A 14,190-nucleotide genomic window follows, 5' to 3' on the forward strand; every position below is an offset into this window, starting at 1 on the left:
CTGCATGCGGAGGAGGAAACGACGCCACGAGAAGGAGCGACGCCGCGCCGTACATCGTCTCGGGACTCCGAAACGACCATCGTCGAAAGCGTGTTCAAGACCCTCGACCACAGCACGATGGCCAATGCAACGAAAAAGCAACTTGTCGACGAGCTGAGAGCACGAGGTCTACGGTGCTCCGGACGAAAGGACGAGCTCATCGCAAGAATCATCCGCGACAACATCACTCGCCAAGCCCTAGAACCGACGGACTCGTCAACGAAGGACCAGGCTGCCTACGACGACGACAGGCAGGCGCACCTGGAGACACTGTCCGCCGACAACGCGAGGCTTTGCGTTGAACTGAGGAGCCTGTGAGCCCAGCTTAACCGTGTGACCACGAGTGAACGTGAGATATTGCATGAAGCCCATCAGAACGCTTCACTGCCAACGGAACGGGTGACGACTTCAACCCTCGGGCTGCACGATTCCGTCCCTGCTGACATAACGATGTCCTCGGGTTCGACGCGGCCACCGTCACTGAACAACGGCACCAACCAAGACGCGGCACGCCCCGCCGCGCCGACCGTTTCAACGCACGAGGGAGAACCTTCCATGGCCCAGATCCTCGCCGCGCTCGTGAACACACGAGCCCTGCTCGCCAACACGCTGTCGAGAAGTCCACTGACGACGAGCCCGATTCAGATTCATTCCACAAGCGACACGTCATCCTCAATCCCCTTGTTCGATGGGACGCCGCAACAAAGTGCTCAAGAATGGAGTACGCAAGTGGAGAGAATCGCAGCGCTCGCCCACTGGACGCCATCGCTGACTTTGGTGACAGCAGCAAGCCGCTTGACGGGATCTGCCAAGGATTGGCACAGCGCCTACGGCTCACAGTATGACACCTGGGAGCAATAAAAAGAAGCGCTCATTCTCCGATTCAAACGAAAGCTGACAATGAAGGAGTTCCTCGAACTGCAGACGAAGCGACGCCTTCAGAGCCACGAGACCATCGTCGAGTAACTGTACTCGAAGAACGCCATTCTGAACAAGGCGCCGTACCGTTTAGCAGAGGAAGAGCGTATTTCCCTCATTCTCAGCGGCATCGAAGACAACACATGGGCCAATCCACTCCCAGCGCAGCTGTGTGGCATAGTAACCTAACTCATTGACAGAGCGGCTTTGCTCGACGCGAGGCGTCGCACGACCGTGTGTGCCGAGAACGACAAGAAACCGTCATCGTCTACAGCGAGCCGTGGTCAGGGTTCGAACCAGCGGGTGCCAGCCAGCAGCTCTGCCAACTTGCCGAAGGCCAACCCGCGCAGCGATTTCTCGGGAGCTCCACACCCGCGGCCCATCTCTGCTCGTTCGTGCTTCAACTTCGGCGACATCGGTCACCTGTCCCGTGATTGTAGAAAGCCGAAAACGCCATCAACGATCAGAGCGGACGAAAAACGAGCGAAGAGGGACAATAGCAGCAACGAAACAGGGACTATGTCACCTAGAAGAGCGAACTGTTTTTTGCATTCGACGGGCGGCACATTACCAATAGTGTCCGGTACTGCTAACAACCGACCCGTCCGCGTGTGCATTGACAGTGGCACCAACTTATCCATCATGAGTGCCAATGCCTTGACGGACGACATTCCCACGCACGCATGGGTATCGTGCGAGAACATTGAAGTTCTCAACCGCAGCGTATGCCCAACTCTCGCTGCAACGCTTGATGTGATACTGGGCACCACGAATGTGCGACTCGAAGACGTCGTGGTAACGGAACTGCCCAGCGGCATCGACCTGATTCTGGGTTCAGACTGGCGACGAGTCGCGAACGTCGACGTAACGTTTCACACGTCAAACGATGTGACAATCGTTCCAGTCGAGCCCTCCGGAAAATTTTCATTGTCTGAAGTTCCACCCCCGAAACAAGGCACACCACACCGCACCGGGGAAACGCTTATTGCGACGTTCTGCCGGCAATCGGACGAGAGTGTTTCCAAAGACGAAGGGTACGCGCGCCTCAACACGAAACGTCCCACACCCGACGAAGACTTCACGAGTCTAGTCGAAGACGCCACACGGAAGATAACGAAGGATGCCACCGAGGCAGAGAGGGAACAACTTCACGCAATTCTGTTAAGGCATCACCAAGCGTTCACTTCCAAAGGCGACACTTTGGTCGTGTGTCCGCACACTGAGCACAGCATCGAACTCAGAGACAATATACCAGTATCATCGAGGCCGTACAGGTGCTCACCGGCTGATCGTAAGTTCATCCGAGAACAGGTGAATGACTACCTCTCCAAGGGCATCATAAGGCCGAGCGAAAGCGAGTAGGGTGCTCCAAAGATATTCGTCGACCAACCGCACCACCCGACGACTCCATGAAGAATGGTACACGACTATCGCAAGCTCAACGAGAAAACCATCAACACTTCTTATCCAATGCCCGTCATGGAAGACGTTATTGACGATGTCATGCGCGACGAATCGGCTTGCTTCACTGTGTTGGACGTGAAGACGGCATTTCTGACTATACGAATGAAGCCGGACGACGTACACAAGACCGCATTCGTCAGTCCAGACGGAAAGTACGAATACCTTCGAATAGCCTTTGGGTTTTGCAAGGCCCCTCAGACCATGCAAAGAGTCATGCGTCGCACGTTCGATGGCTTACCTAGGACAGCTACGTACATGGACGATGTCGGGCAGGGAGCCACAATAGTGAGGGAGGCTTTAGATTTGCTGAACGAAGCACTCAGGAGAGTCGTGATCAATTGCTTGAAGATGGATCTACGGTAGTGCCAGTTGATTCAAGACAAAGTATCTTTCCTGGGTTACGTGATCTCTGCCGAAGGACGAACACTGGGCGAATCCAGAGTTGCCGCTGTCGAGAAGTTTGAGCCGCATCGCAATGCAAAGAAGCTGTACTCCTTCCTGCAGTTCGCTAACCACTACCGAAAGTTCATACCGGAGTTTGCAAAGGTCACGCACAAGCTACGGCACCTTCTGGACGTTCCTTTCTTGTGGACTGACGCTCATGAAGCAACCGTCAATGCCATAAAACACACCTTGAAGAACCCGCCGATTTTGGCGAGCTTCCGCCCAGACTGCCCGACTAACGTTCGCGTCGACGCTTCGCAAACCGGGCTGGGTGCGGTGCTTTCTCAAAATCAAGACGGAAAGGAGCGAATCATAGAGTACGCAAGCAGATCACTAAACGAGCACGATCGTGGTCTACACTCTAATATGCTTGAGTGCATGGCGCTCCACTGGGCGATCACTGAGAAGTTTTCGGTCTACCTGAGAGGAGGCCCTCGTTTTACAGTGTTCACGGACAACTTCAGCTTGTCATACCTCGTCCAGAAGGGAGCCAGCAACCGCAGATTTGCGAGGTGGACGCTCGACTTAGCAGAGTACACCTTCGACGTCAAGCACAAGCCAGGACGCCAGAACTCCGCGGCTGACGCACTCTCGAGGCAGTCGGAATCTGCAGAGGCTTTCGACCAGGGCGTTTCGACCCGAGACCTCCACTGCTACGCAGTAGTGGTCGGCAAACACAGTCGCCTACGCGAGTTTTAGGAGAGGGATTCTGACTGCAAAAGATTTCGGTAGGAGGCCAAGCACAAATCTTCAGACTACGAGACCGAAAACGACATACTGGTGAGGAAATCTCTCGAGGGAGGACGGGTCCGTCGAAGGTGATCATTCTCGCTGCCCTCAGAAGCAGTGTGATGATCGTTTTCTACGACAACAACGGCCACCTAGGCGTCGAGAAGACAAGAGACCTGATCCAGCGAAAGTACTGGTGGCCATCGATGAGAAAGAACATACGCGAGTATGTTGACTCCTGCCACACGTGCCAGACTATCAACGCCCGCACGACAAGGAATGAAGGTTGCCTCATCCCACGTGATATTCCTACTGAGCCAAACGCGGTGATATCCCTGGATCACATGGGTCCGCTAAACGAGAAGGGAGACCACATCCTCGTGTGCATCGACCACGCCACGAGATACATGGACGCCGTGACCGTACCGAGCACTTCGTCGGCGCACTACCTTGACTTCATGACAAACCAGTGGATTCCGCGATTTGGAGTTCCCAGTGTCGTTATTACGGACCAAGCCAAGGGATTCGTGAACAAGAAAACCAACCAATTCCATCACAGACTGGGAATTACTCATCAGAGCTCCCCACCGTACTGGCCACAATCAAACGGACTGATTGAGCGAATGGTAGGAACGTTGAAACAGATGCTACGCAAAATGCTAAACAACAAGGACAAATGGCAGAAGGAACTACCCCGAGCAACGCTAGCAATCAACGCCACGAAGCATCGTCACAGTGGCCACAGCCCATTTCGACTCATGCACGGCTACGACCCAAAACTGCCAGGAGAGCTCAACCTCGCCTCAGTAGAGGGAGACATCGACGAGTCTCATAGACTACACGACTTGGCAAGGGAACGTGTGGAGACAAAAGAGAGGCTACTGCAGAGTCAGCGCAAAACAACGGTCCGATACGACAAGAAGCGGCGAACTCCGAGGTTCATAACGGCGGACCTCATCCTGCTTGATTTGAGCGCTCGAGGCACATTAGATCCTCGCTATGAAGGTCCGTTCGAGATAACGGCCCTCGTCGGAGGAAACAGGGCCGAGATCCAAAGAGTACCCCACACACCGGGCATGATCAACCAAAAAATCGTCAACGTGGAGCAGCTTCGTAGATATAAGGAGCCGCTCCTAGAAGTTACGGAACCATCGCCATCTAACGACACGCACGCCTGAGGACAGGCGCGATTTTCGGGAGGGCCGTGTCAGCGGCACTCGAGTTGGCACAGCCGAATTCTCCGGCAGCGTCTCATTCTCCGGCAGCGCCTCCTTCTCCGGTAGCGTCTCCGTGCTTGCTCGGGAAACGCTGCACTGCGTTAACGTGGACTCCGAGCCCTGAGCGCGTCCACTCATCGCGGTTGCCCATTGGTTCAACGAACATTCAAAAAACAAAAGTGAGCCTTCGAGCCGGGAGCGCATAGCAACGCATCGCCAGAAAGAGGAGAGCGAGCCGAGACGCGAGTAGCGTCGGACGTATCCGATCGAGCTCCTGCACCGAGTTCAGTTTCCTTATACATGCAACCACTGCCGATTCACCTGTAACTTAGCACAATACAGTTTTTCTTAAAATTTGAACCTTGCCTTGACTACATTCATTCGTACATCGCTGACAGATCGAATATTATCGCCCAGCTCCATGATGCCCCCACCACCAGTCACCTTAGTCTCTCTTGGACTTACGACCATGTTCAGCATCGATTTTACTGGCTCAGGCTTTATCGCTCCGTCCGCGGCTACGTCATAGCATGCGATCAGCGCCAGCGTAAAAAAAAGCCGCCTATGAATCCTGCCTGACTCCTCCAGCCACTTGATCTTCTTATTGACCCCTTCTTTCGAGTTGGCCTTGACATCCCGGACCCATCTCCTGAGTCTACCTCCGGAAACAATTGGATAGCTGTCGCTATGGATCATACAACCCGGTAAGCCATCACATGGGCTTTGCCAACCAGCTGTGTCACACATGTTGCCGATTTGTTTCTCTACGATGTCATCGTTCATCATGGTGCTCCATGCCAACTCCCCACAGATCGAGGATGCTATTTTTTCTGTCGAGTTATTGACGACCTGCTTCACTCTTGCAAAACCGAGCATGAATTTGCGACGACCTAACATCCACAAACTAATGGCCTTACCGAACGATTCTATCGGACTTTAACTGAAATGCTCTTTAGGTACGTTCTCCACTGACGACCTATAATCTGGGACGTTGCATTGTGTGTTGTTGTTGCATACAACTACTCACGCCATGATACCGCTGGGTTTTCACCATTCTATCTCTTATTCAGCCGTGACCCAACTCCACCTTTCGACACCATCTATTCGACAGCTGTCGATTCGCCGTCTGAATATGCCCGTGACACTATCACCAGAGCTCTTACCATGGCAAGAGCAACAAAAGCAACGTTACGACGCACATCATCACGGCGTTTCCTTTTTCCTGGGTTTACTTGTGTTGTTGTGGACCCTGACTCGACATGTTGGTCTCTCTGAGAAACTGCTTTCCCGGTACTGAGGCCCCTACCGCGCCTTGCGCCAGGTGACCAAAATTACCTACGAGATAGCCCCACTGAAGTCATCTCCCTCCGCTCCACTGTCTACAGACATTGTTCATGTCTCCCGCCTGAATCTCTACCGCTCCGCAACACAAAAAAAGCATCGAAATAGTTTTTCTGCACCCGGGGGTCATGTTTCAAGACTTCACCACCCTGAAGAAGCAAGACAGACAGCGAGAAAGACGACGTGATTCTGGGTTGTGGTGCAAGCTCTCGCTTGCCATCTCGGCTTACGCTTGACGTCGTGCAAATATCGTTTCTCTGTGTGCCCTCCCAGAACAATATATACTTCTATACCGTCTCCGGAAGATGGAAAAAGCAGGCTAAGATATATATATATATATATATATATATATATATATATATATATATAGTCCAGTAGACTGGCCTTTATCAGGATTAAAATATATATAATCAGGATATATATATATATATATATATATATATATAGAAAGACAGGCAGGCTAACCGAAAAGCAGGTATCTAATTTGCTACCCTGCACTGGGGAAGGGGAGACAGAAAAGTAGAGAACACGGACTGAGCGAAAAAAGAAGGGAAGCAGGAACCACGATATGAATTTAAAAGATGCCGTACTGGAGGGCTCCCGATATTTTGACTATCTCGTGTTCTTTAACGTGAACTGACACTACACAGAACATGTGACTCTATGATTTCATCTCCATTGAATGCGACTGTCACCACTGGGGTAGAACCTGTGACCTTTGGGTCAGCACCAGAGCAGCGCCCCCACGGTTACACAGAGGCGGACAGCGGGTGCACTCTCACAAAATACAATTCTTCATCCGACAGGGACAATGATTGTGGGCTTGCATAATTGCTACAAAACTTGGCTATTTTGCCGGCTTCTAGTATTAGTCTGGTCGGTTTTACAGCGAAAGCGGTTAGGATATCGCAACTTGGTTCACGCGCAATTGTGTGCCGCTGCCGCCACCGCTGCCGGTGTCTGTAACAACATCGCTCGAAATAAAAAAACTAAACATAGCATTAAAGACACTGTAGGGCGCAAACTCGGGTCCGCTGGGTGCCAGCCCAGCATTCTATTACTGAGCTACTCTGTTTTTTTATTGCATGTGTACATATAACCTTCGCAAACATATATACATCAAACAAAGTATAAACATGAAACAAAGAAAAGGGGTAAACAGCGTCATATTTAACAGGCTTTTTAAAGTTCTTTCATCTGTAGAAGGCTTTCTACTTGATGAAGCCATTCGGGCACCTGTTGTTGAACCTTTTGTGATTCCACGAACGAACAGACAGATTGAAAGAAGTATTGCCTAACCGGACGAGTATTAACATCAGCATGACGCACCGCCATTCTAGATTGCCATATACCGTGCAGGCCCAGTAACATAACTAGGTAGAAAGGTATTCCTTCTTCATTTGATACTGGTAGAAATATGATGCCGTAGGCATCGAGAGGCAGATCCTTTTTCAAGCTGAGCTTCTCTGGTCCTTGTGACCTGTTGGCAAACTTGCCTTAGGCCGGCTTGATGTCGGGCAAGCAATCCCGTTAATACGATTTATAAAGCGTTTTAAAACATAGAAAGAAATACCAGTCGTCGCACAACGCGAATTGCGTAACGAGTTGGCCGTACAATGCTCCAAACCATCACAAATGCTCGTTTTCATTCCTTTAGTATATGTGGCACTCCACCGCTAATACCTCATCGTCGTCAGCCACTGCCTGAAAAATTGGCACGAAATTCCTTGCAAGTGTTTAGCTAATACCGCGATTCTCAGAAGAATAAAGAAAAATAGCGTAGTGAATGCCAACCTATTACCCAGAAGTTTGTTATTAATACCCTAATGGGTATCAAGCAAGTGTGCTTGCAGCAGTTACCCAATGAGTGTTTTGAAAATGCTTCGAAAGGCAGCTCTTTTATCTTTCGCTGTGACTGTGCGGCACCTTCCGCACAAGCCTGGCGTTTTTTTATGGTTGGTCAATTATCAAAAACCCCGAGCGCACCAACTACGTCTGCATATCACCGCGAGCCACCGATTGTTACCCTTGTCTGCAATGTTGCAGCGCTCTCATAACCTGTCGACAGCACACCATGCATCTATGCGACGTGTTGTTTTTTTCTAGAAAGTGGAAGCTGATACACCTCTCTACAGTCAAGGAACAAGGTTTCATGCCTTATCTTGCAAGTAGACTACTTCTGAAGAGCTTGTTTGCTTTTTCTCCAAATTTAATTAGGCTTCGATTAGGTGGAGTAGACTACCTACACATTTTCACGTGACCAGACTGGTTTTGTTTCATGAGTGATTTTGCGTATCTACGGCACCACATCTGTGTTGTTTCGTTCATGATCAATGTCAAAACTATGACTTTGATCAGCGCACATTTTGTGCAATTGTTTGCGCATGTTTTCCTAAAATAAGAATGACGAAAGATGGTACTTGTCTCCGCATTACAATTGGGTGCAGTGTGTGAGCACATATTTGTTATTCGGAGAAAATAAACAGTTTTGTGGAAAGTTAGCGCACATACTATGTTCTCCGTTTTCGTCGTTCGTCCTCGTGTTCCTCAGCACAAAATTGGCCTGTGGCAGTTGCCTAGCTGGTCTCAAAATATATGCGACCCTTTAGCAACTCTGCATGGAGACGCTTTTGCAACTAGAGTAAACACGCACGCACACACAAACACACACACACGCACAGACAATCACGAACAAACAAACAAACAAACATACACATACTGAGTGTGTATATGCTGTATAGGCTGCACTCAAAAACGGGAAATCAACGAAAGAGCTTTCCGAGATTGTACCCTTTGCAGTGATTGGAATAGGATGCTATATCCTTTAAAACTATATGCTTTAAACGAACTGCGTGCTGAAATCCGCGCTGAAACGTGCGCAATTTTAAATAGCCAATTATCTTTTGCTGAAAAGTGAAACATTTTTTGGCGGGAACTTTAGTGGTTTTTATGAAAGTTGTATTCATGTTATCTATTCAGCTCACTTAAAAACGAATAATGTCTGCATGAACAAATGAAAAGTAATAATGCGGTTGCACTGTGCTGAACGACGCTCTCTTATTTCAATAAGTAAATAACTCAGTTTCAGAGAAATTTAGAAGGTTCTCAGAATTACGCCGCGTGGAACGTTCAAATGGATTTCGAAAATCATAATGAAGATGCACGTGCTCACTCGCGCGACGTAAAAAACAGCGGTACGCAGAGAAGAAAGAAATGACAGTGAACGTGATATATGAGGGCTGGCGCACCGAGTGGCGTCGCCGAAAAAGCGTGGTAACGTGTGGCCTCTCACGTGGGACGGATAGAATTCCTGCTCTGTGCAATGCTTTCGTCAGTCACTCGAAGGCGTGCTCCATTTTCCGGCTTTCATTGTCGACGCACCATTCCGGAGAGATCATGGCCTGCTTTCTACACAGAATGTTGGTGGCGAAATACATAGTTATCTTTCTGAATGTGCAACATTCACCGGCATATACCGAAGACATCGCTGTCATCCGAGACATGTCCATCCTTTACTTTGCATGAAATATATTCACGAAAAAAAATTCATGTCATCTCCACGAAGTGAATGCTTGTGTGTAAGGCGAAGCTCCAGCGCTTATCGATAAAATCGTGCAATATTCGCCCCACACATCATTTAAAGACGTGACACGTTGTAATACGGTGACGGTATGTATACAATCTTTAAAAGTTTAAACATCGAGGCCTTTATATACAGAAGACGAGTCTATAGAAGGAGATTGTGGTGTGGTTACTATCGAACCACAAGCGTTCGCATACCTTGAGAATGAGTCAGAGTAAGTGGTCTAGGAAGTAGCCCTTTAAGCACGCTTGCGCGCCTCCAGAGTGGTAATGACCCCTTCAAGCGCTTGGCTGCTACATCCCGTGCCTGTTCCGCTTCCATGTTCGCTTGTCGCCGCTTTCCTCAGCTCCGGTCCGCTTCCTGCCACTTACATGGCGTTTCTGCTTTACTGGCTCTCAGAGCCAGGTTCACTTGCTGATGAATACTCTTCGCTTCAGCCTTCCGGGACCTCTCCGCAGAGTCTTGGCGGCGAGCAGGCATTGCTGCTGGCTTGCAAACCCGTGACGCTCATTTGCCTCTGGGGTGATGAATCGCTAAGGAGTACGCCGAGTGTGCAGTGGAGTGTTTGGAGCCGGGAAGTGCAAGTTAGCGCCGCGCCGCATAGACAAAGGAAAAACGGAGGAGAGCTTCGCAATGCGAGCTGCCCAGCTCAATGTGGGGCGACCGTCACGTGCGTTTCCACGGGGGCTGTTGAATCAGTTGGGCACGCCACCGTCTTCTGTCGTCTACAGCACCGCGCGTATGACCACGCTGTTGATAGCGGCTGGATTCCTGAATGTGAAATTAAATGCAGCTGTTGCACTTCAAGGTTGATGCAATGTGTGAGATGCCTACAGTGAGCCTCGGTCTTCACGGTTGCGAGTTTAGATTATATTGCTTGAGGTCGAAAGCGGTTGTTAAGATAGCTTAGGATCACCTCTTCGAAAATTGTTGGCCCCACAGCTTTGTTGTTTTATTTCAGAACTATGTTGCCTGCCTCATCGAAGAAAGCGTAGGATTCCTAGAAGCCAACGGCTGCATCTACGGCCCTTATCGCGAGAGGTGGGGGTGAGTCGTTCTTGTATGTGACGATCAAAACTATCGGAAAAGCAATATTGGTGGCCCACTGTTTTTTAGCCACGGCCTGAGGAGCTTAGCCCATAAAATTCAATACATGCTGTCTTAATGATGGTCGTGTTTGAAGTAATAACGGGGTTAATGACATACTTTGTCCGCAAATATCACAAACACAGAACACATTATGACAAGCAAAAGTTTTGGGGACTCACTCGCTGAATTTCGCGCCGAGCGGTTGTGCGACCGGTGGCGTGGGGCGAGCCAGTAGGCCAGAGCGCAGCTATGGCAAACTGGCTTTCCCTACGTCATCTCCTGACGCCGACAAGGGCTCTCGCTGAGTGGTGCCCCGTCCTGAGACTTCTGCGACAGCGTCCATCTTTCTTATTTTCTTTTTGATTTTGGGTGTCGCTCTCCCTGCACGACGCTCACTCCTTTCCCCTATCTCAATCTCGATACCTCTTAATCTCATCTTTTTAATTTCTTCTTACCCCCTTTCCTTGTGAGCAACTGTTGAAGTTTCGCACATGATGCAGACAGTTACGGGGCTCACTTTTATCTTCTTTTTTCTGTTTTAAGAATCACTTACAAAAGTTGTGTGTTCTTTTACTCTGTGTTTGTGATATTTGCGGCCTAATTATGTCATGAAGCAAGTGCCAACGAGGCCAACAATCAGTCTAGTAACATGGCGTTGCATTGTTTCTCACTTTGCTTACTAGTTCTACATCAACTAAGAGCTGCATTTTCTCCGTAGTGAGAAGCATGACTTTGTAATTCCACCTTATGAAGTATGAAATTTATGTCTCTACAGTATAACAAGAAAAATTGCCTGTATTGTTTTACAGCAGAAAAATCTTACCTTCCAGTCCACGCTGCGAAGGTTATTCGCCGCACAAGTTCTGGTATCATCTGATTCCATGGACCAATTTAAAGTAAGTAATTCATGTGCACACCGCCATAGCTTTACATTGTTGAAACCATATTGAGCCTTATTTCCGATGATTTTCGTCCGCAAACTGGTGCACTTAACAAAAATTTTCGACAATGAACACAATCAACTGCTTCAACTCACCGTCTTCCTACCACAACGATGACTTTTTTCTGGCCTCTTTTTCATTTTGCGCCACATTTCAAGTACGAATGTGTAATGGGGTTCCTGCTTGCTTCGCATGCTACAACCATGGTTTCGTGGCATTCTACGAACGCACCTCATTGTCTGTAACACGGTTTCAATACTTGATATATGCTCTGCTTTGAAAAACGACACTACCATCCGGGTGCGATTTCGTGTAAACAATAAGCCCTGAGTAGGGGATCGTTTCAGCGTGAAAACAGGCCTCAAGTCGTCATGCGAGTTGAAGTTCTTGTGCATTTCATGCAGTTTCGTCGTCAAATCAGCTTGCTGTGAAAATTCTGTGCTTGTCTTCCATGGGGAAGAAGTGTACTTTTGACAGCGAACGCACGGTCGCATTGAGCCACAGACTGGCGCGTCTTTTTTCTACTGAGTGACCACAGCGATTAACGAGGGCTCTTTCGGTGCCGGTGTCGCATTCTCTCCTGCTACAGTAAGTGCCGCAAATGACTTGGCCAGAGCAGGTTGCCGGAACTTGTTTTCGGCAGGGCGGCGTCCACTGTGGCGTTATCAGACTCCGCTTTTAATTAAAGGCAGCTGCAAAGAGCCTCCCTGCGTGTGGTGTTTATTAGCCGCGTCGAGACAGTTTATATCAGAAGAAAACGAAGGTTTGTTTTTTCGTGCAAAAAGGAGGGGGAGATTTCTCCGAAGTTGCCGAAACTCAAAGGCTAATAGTGTTAAACCGCTTCGAAGAGGTAGCAGTAGAAAAAAATCTGCCTGCTTGAGTTGTTGCGTCAGGTCATTAGAAGCTAAAGGCTAAGCTTTTCTTCCTTGAATTAGAACATGTGAGTGTAAAATAAAATAACTGGGAAGGCAGCATATATTCTCCTCTTGAGAGTTCGTTTAGCAATGACGTACTGAGTGCTTCCGTTGATGCATAAGTGTACTCTTTCTTAACCGATAACAACGATGCGATAGTATACTTACCAAAACTACGTACAAATGCAGTGATAGATGTATAATTCGTGCGCATGCAAGAAAAGATGGTTTCATAAAATCCGACATGTTGAGTTGAGCGTTATTCACTGTATGGCGTCTTGGGTAACTCTGAAAGAGGTGGAACATCTGCACATGTGCGTGGCAATTTTTCAAGTACCACAAATTATTATATACTGTACTCTTCACTAAATATATAAATAAAAGAGTTTACATTTAAAATCAGGCTTTCTGATTACTTTAGTTGTGGTAACTATAGATATTGCTACGTATCAGTGCATGGAGTTGAAGAAGATAAAGCATTAGACTGACGCGAGTTAACCTCTTTGTCGCTAATCCTCCGTCGCATCGCAGCACGGGCAGGATTGCTATGTGGCTCATAGGAGATCGACTCAACGTCGAGCGGCAGGAGCCTTTTAGCTAAGGTTTGGTTGGCTTTTCATTCCTCACATTTCTTGTTAGTTTCTCTCAACTTAAACGTTGTTGCAGCCCTTTGGAGGTCAGGCAAGTGATACTATTCTGATGTCTTTTTCATCACCTGGCCAAAGGCACTCCCCATGGCTGGCCTCACTACCGGTCAAGGATTGGCCTCTCGATACCTTGCTACGCAGTGGAGATAGCTACGTCACTGTGGCTCTCGTTCCTACAAATGGGGGTTCCATTCCAATGAAGAATCCGAAGGTGATACAAGTGGAGCTTCAGAAAGCCTTGTCGCCTTTTTAGAAGATTACTGAGGTCCGCATGTTCGGCCGAGAGGGTATCCTGTGCTGCTCTGCAGATCAGAATTGTGTGCGAGAGCTTCTGCATCGCTTTGAATTTGCTGCACAGCCGGTGAGCCCGTTTATTCCAGCTCATCTTGCATGTACGAAGGGCATAGTCCAAGAGGTAGATACGAGTCTGGCAGCTCGAGAAATTCTAGACCTATTTGCTGTAGCTGGGGCAGTTTCAGTCTATCGATGCACCCGAACGACTGATAAAGCAAAATCGCCAACTGAATCAGTTATAGCAACTTTTGCAGGAAGAGTCAGACCAACAGAAATTAAGGCATGTCCACTAATCTTTCCCCGTAACCACTTTCCCCGAAACCTCTGCTGTGCTCAAAATGTTGGCAATTCGGCTACAGCATGAAAGGATGCAGATCACAGGCGAGAGGTCGTCTTTGCGGAGAGAGTCATGAGAGCTGCGATTGCAAATCTGATGACCAGAAGTGCTGCTTGTGTAATGAAGCGCATCTTGCAGACTCTGCTGAATAGCGCACAAAAAAAAGAGAAATGGGTGTTCTAGAAGTCATAAAACGCAGGCGTTGCTCTAGGAGGGAGGCGGTAGCAGAAATG

The 14,190-nt window shown here is 48.7% G+C and overlaps 1 long non-coding RNA gene across 1 annotated transcript in view; it reads left to right on the top strand.

The window, feature by feature from the left end:
- Positions 1–11,790, top strand: part of LOC142784591 (uncharacterized) — a 106,277-nt gene extending 94,487 nt beyond the window's left edge. Inside the window, exons 2-3 of the long non-coding RNA XR_012888700.1 lie at positions 10,697–10,782; positions 11,634–11,790. This is a non-coding gene — a long non-coding RNA (uncharacterized LOC142784591). The remainder of the gene's footprint in view (positions 1–10,696; positions 10,783–11,633) is intronic.
- The last annotated feature ends 2,400 nt before the right edge of the window (positions 11,791–14,190 follow it).

This window comes from Rhipicephalus microplus, unplaced genomic scaffold, assembly GCF_043290135.1.
Source record: "Rhipicephalus microplus isolate Deutch F79 unplaced genomic scaffold, USDA_Rmic scaffold_15, whole genome shotgun sequence".
Lineage (NCBI taxonomy): Eukaryota > Metazoa > Arthropoda > Arachnida > Ixodida > Ixodidae > Rhipicephalus > Rhipicephalus microplus.